Genomic DNA, 5943 nt, shown 5'->3' with positions numbered 1-5943 from the left:
CCCTGAAGATTCTCTCTCCTCCTTATGCACCCCCTCCTAAAAATAATGGCCAATAATCTCATGAAAAGGTACTTAACACTTCTGTTAATGAGGTACATGCATATTACAAACAACATATTGAGATGCCTCTACATACCAATTACAGTGGTTATTTTTAAAAATATATTTTATTTATTTATCCATGAGAGACACAGAAAGAGAGAGAGAGAGGCACAGGCAGAGGGAGAAGCAGGCTCCATGCAGGGAGCCCGATGTGGGACTCAATCCCAGGACTCCACGATCATGCCCTGGGCCGAAGGCAGGAGCTAAACCACTGAGCCACCCAGGGATCCCTGAATGGTCATGTTTAAAAAAAAAAAAAAAAAAAAAAAGTGTTGGCCAAGGTATGGAACAATGCAGCTGGTGAGCATATACATTTTATAATAATTTCAAAAAACAGTCAGTTTCTCTTTAATTATATATCATATAACCCAGCAATTTTATTCATAAGTATTTACTAAAAGAAAAAAAAGGGAAAAAAGGAGCATCCCCACCGAGATATAGATTTTTAGTAGCTTTTTTTTTGCAATAGTCTCAAATTGACAATAACTTTCAACTGGAAAATGGATAAAAATCAAATAACTGCTTTATGATATTAAGGAATATACTGATAAACATAACAACATATATGAATCTCAAAGCACCATGCCAAATGGAAAAAATTACATAAATAATACATGTTTATTCCATTTGTATAAAACTCCTGAAATAGTAAATTTATTTCATATTAATAAAACACTGGATCTGCATTTGCCTTGTGGTAGAGACACAAGGTGCTGACTAACCAAGAATGGGCACAAGACATGTGGTGACAGAAATATAACAAATCTTTAATATAATTAATATATTTAATTAAGTGTATTCATGTGTTAAAACTTGTGAAACAGTACCATAAAATCGGGTGTATTTATTTTTTTGAACGTTATACCTCAAAGTTGATTATGGTAACTTGATATGTTCCATCTTCTAAAAAATTTTTGGAAGACCAGAATTTTTGGGAAACATACTGGAAACACAAACCACTTTTTTGTAACATGAATATAGTCACAATAAAAATGCATGCAAAATAGGAGGGTAACATTGCTAATTTGAATAGGATTGAAGAAATATGATATTCCTTATTATTTAAAAACTATTTGGAAGTTTTAATTAAATGCTTTATATTGTTCTTTTTTAAAAAAGAGTTTATTTATTTATTCATGAGAAGCACAGAGAGAGAGAGAGGCAGAGACACAGGCAGAGGGAGAAGCAGGCTCCATGCAGGGAGCCCGATGCAGGACTCAATCCTGGGTCTCCAGGATCACGCCCTGGGCCGAAGGCAGGTGCTCAACCGCTAAGCCACCTAGGGATCCCTATTTATTGTTCTTTGCAATCATTACATTTGGTTATTTTGCTCTAAAATTGTCTAAAACGACTTCTGTAAAGGAGTTTGTTTACTATATGGATGTTGATACTTCTGTGTTCAAAAAAAATAAATGTTTTTGAAATATATGTGATTATGTAGCATATGCAAGGTGATAAATGAAAAGATTATTCTTTCCACTATCAGAGCAACAGTTAAGTGATACAATCATTTACTCCAATTTTATTCACTCATTCAATTATATATACATTAATTCAGGCATTAAATAAAAAGTTACACAACACCTGCTATGTGCCAAAAACCACACTCAGCACGGAATATTCCCGAGACAGATTCCCATGGAGCCTATATTTCTGGAGTTTGTAGTCAAGATCAGATAATACATGAATAACCATGTAATTTTAATATGGTGTGATAACTGATGGCAGTGGTGGCATGGGACCAACCTTCAAGGAGGACTTAAACCAAGTCTGGAAGCTTCAAATTGAACACTGAGGTATATATGCAAATCAGTCAAATTAAGAGTAAGCAGCAGAGCTTCCTGGAGATTTGGAATCACATGCTTAGATGGGAAATGTGAACATGGTTGGACTGTGGCATGTGAGTAAGAAGAGGAAGCTGCAGAAAAGCCTGAAAGGAAATAAATGAGTAATAGTTCCTAACTTTTTTTTTGTTGTTGTTCCTAACTTTTTTAATAACTTGAAAGATATTATAAATTCAAAGGAGAGGATTAATGAAAGGATTTAAACTGGAAAGTACAAGGCTGGATTTGAATTTTATATTTTCTTATTTGTTACATATTTTCCTCCATTAAAGACAGTGGCCATTTTAATTTCCTTCTTTTCACAATTCTAAGTTTTGGAAAATCCACAAAATGATCAAATTCTCCAATTATACACTGGTAAAGCTATTTGCTAATCCCCAGGCTATTTCTGTGTTTTAGGTAATTTCATAAGAGATCTGATAAATTGGTGGTTTAGATTAAATTTTCATAAATAAAATTTCATAAATAAATATTTATAAATGAAGCCACATTTTTTGGTCTTAAATATGTGGTAGGTACATTTTATAAAACTGAAGATATGGCAGTGAATAAGGCATACTTTCCCTGATTTCCTGAATTTATATTTTAGAAAGGAAGTTCTTGAAAAATGATTTTGCTTAAATCAAATTTTAGTATATAATGTTGATTCTGATTTTTATTTTTTTTCCTTTACTACACACTAAGGATACATACAATCATTATTTTCAGAAGTATTAGTGGTTTCCTGTTTTTGCTGACATATAAGGGCTCTGAATAGCCAAAGCAGAATGTTTAGAAACCAACAGGTTCTTCTCAATGTGATAACCACAAGCTATTTCTAAAGTCAACATGGCATTTGGTAATGCAAAGATTTTGACAGTGATTTTACCTTGGGGATACAAATAACAATATTCTTAGATTTCTCACCAAGGCAACCTCTTTTAAGTGGATGGGATCCTCTTTTCCTTTCAGAGGGTATTTTTATTTTAAAAGCTCTACTGAAGAAGAAAGATAAACAACAATCAATTCCGAATCCAACTTATTTTGCAAATTTACCCCTTGAAATATTCTTAAGAAAGGAGAAAATGTGAAGATATCTATCATCTATCTATCTATCATCTATCTATCATCATCTATCTATCATCTATCTATTATCTATCATGTATCTATAATCTATCAATCATCTAGCTATCTAATCTATAATCTATCATGTATCTATATATCATCTACCTATCATCTATCTATCTATATATCATCTATCATCTATCATCTAATCTATCATCTATCTATCTATCTATCTATCTATCTATCTATCTATCATCTATCTATCTATCTATCTATCTATCTATCATCATCATCATCATCTATCATCTATCTATCCATCTATCTCTATGTATTTACTGACTCTCTGGGGTATAGAGAAATGTGATACAGGGTCATATTCTCCAAATGAAAGATAAGAAAAAAGAATTCCTAAAATGTGAGGTTATACTATGTTCTAGGTGTTTGCATTGATTGAAAAAGTTGAAAAAAAAGAAAAAGTTGATCCAACTTGAACCGGACGTTGTCTTTATTTTTTACACATCTTTTGTTTGTTAGTATTTTAGGAGGTTGTAATGGGTAAAATTCCCTCAACTATTTATTTACAGATACAAATGCATGTTTTATGGGCGCACAGAGGTATTTCCCCCACTTGTAATTCACCTGGCTCTGTGATGAATCTATAATCCTATCTCAAATTCCATTTGAGAATGTATTTCTGGAGGTCAATTGAAAATTTTACCCTGAAATTGTTTTTGTAAAACTTTCCTGAGGTCATCTTTTAAAAACTGCCTAGTAATAAACAAGGAAGAAGAAAAATTGAATCAAAATATCACCACGATTTAGAAATGAAATCCTAGATTTTGGCACATTTTTCAATTCACGTATATTGAGATTATGGCAATGAGCTTTATGTGTTTATATATTTAGTTGGTTTAAAGAACTATGTTCTTAGGCTTTTATTAGAATACATCAAGTTCAGCCTTTTTTGAAACATGATTACTATTTTATAGTGCCAAACTATAATTATTTTTGTCATTATGCTAATATGAGCACAATAATGTTCAAGTCTTACATAAAGACTTATTTTTATGTGGTTATAAATGTTAGATACTGAGGTGTTTAATTTAATAAAATACTTATATTTTATTTTAAATATGTAGCAATGATCATGAACAAGCTAAATCATACATTTTGGTTTCTGCTAACTACCATGACCTCAAAGATTACCTTTTATGTTCTATTTTGCTTGCTTATTTTCATAAAATCCAAGTAACCACTGTCCTCACTGATACTATATGAAAGACATATACTTAATATTTCAATAGCCAAAAAAAAGGGTTTTTAAAAATTTCAATAGGATTCTTGATTTTTTTTTGCCAGTAAAAATATCTCCTATATTTTGAAGGGAGAATAATATATTTACAAAACATGTTCATTCATATATTGGAAGATTAGTATTTGGATGCACAAAACTGTGACATGGCTTTGAAAGACAGTTCTTATTTTAGCTATTTTGCTCTACACTGGAATGAGCAGCAGAGCAACACTTTCTATTATTTTTAAGTCCATCTCCAAACATTTTCTCCCTTTGTTAGCTGTGTCATCATCCTTAGCAATTGCGTGGTGTGTGCACTGGACTGGACAGCCCGATGTAAGTTTTCATCTGGTTTGGTTGATCCCGAATTTACCTTTATTCTCCTTCTAAACCCAATTTAAAATATTCTTGACACTTTGTACAATTGTACACAGACTTACCAGCCTTTTGGATAGTGCAATCAACTGAGTCTTTTTTTAAGACTGTACTTCATTCTAGCACGTTATTGCCTTCTCCACCCGACTGGCTGCATATAGGCGCTACTGCTTGTTGTGGTCTCTGGGAATTGGACTGCAGGGCCTCTTTGTATGGATGTTATACCATTAGTCTGTTACTATATATATTTTCTTGCCCCTCACAGCTAAGAACCTGTGATAATTATTTGAATAAAATACAATGTAAACTTAGTATCACCCAAAACAATAATGTTCATTTCCAGTTTATGTTCACAGGAACCTATTTTATTTTACTTAAATCATCAGTAAAATCATACAAAAAAACATAAAGCCATGACACCATGTAAGCTGTATACTTTCCGGGTCTACACTTGCTAGATTCTTCATTGTAGTTATAACTACATAATGACTCTGTGATTTCCATATCATTCTCTGCACCATTGACTTCAATCTGTGACCACAAGCAAAAAGTGACATTCTTAAGAGAATAATTGATCAGAAATGATGAATTTGTAATAAAGACAACTAAGATTTCTCTTAAAGTAGAAAAAGTTTCCTACTGCATTAGCTTTAAATCTAAAGTTCAGGTGGTATGACCTAGCTTTCTCCCTCTCTTCCCCAAACTCTTTAAGGATGTGTGTGTGTCTGTCTTTTTTATTTCTTATCCTCTGAACCATATATTTGGTTGTCTTCCTTTTTCTATACTCTTTTTTATTTTGTCTTAAATGGCTTCCAAGTTTTGAAAACTCTTTCCTTCTACCAATCTTATATTCTCTTTATATTTCTCTTCTTTCTAGCCTTGATGTTGTAGTTTAGAGACAATTTGTTGTATTGATAATGGCATAGGTGCTGAGTTTTGACTAAATGAGTTTAAAACCTGGTTCTACCCCCTTGTAAGTGGTGATAGCTTCAGTAAGCTAAATCATCATTCTCCTTTCAGTTTCCTTATGTGTGGAATGGGGATTATCATGGTATCTACCTTGTAGTGTATTCACATGAAGGTTATATATAATGCAATTAAATTTGTAAAAGTGAGCAGCCCAGGTGGCTCAGTGGTTTAGCACCGCCTTTGGCCCGGAGCCTGATCCTGGAGACCCGGGATCAAGTCCCACATTGGGCTCCCTGCATGGAGCCTGCTTCTCCCTCTGCCTGTGTTTCTCCCTCTCTCTCTATGTCTCTCATGAATAAACAAATAAAATCTTTA

Source organism: Canis lupus, chromosome 19 (assembly GCF_003254725.2).
Source record: "Canis lupus dingo isolate Sandy chromosome 19, ASM325472v2, whole genome shotgun sequence".
Classification (NCBI taxonomy): domain Eukaryota; kingdom Metazoa; phylum Chordata; class Mammalia; order Carnivora; family Canidae; genus Canis; species Canis lupus.
This window is presented reverse-complemented; position numbering follows the sequence as displayed.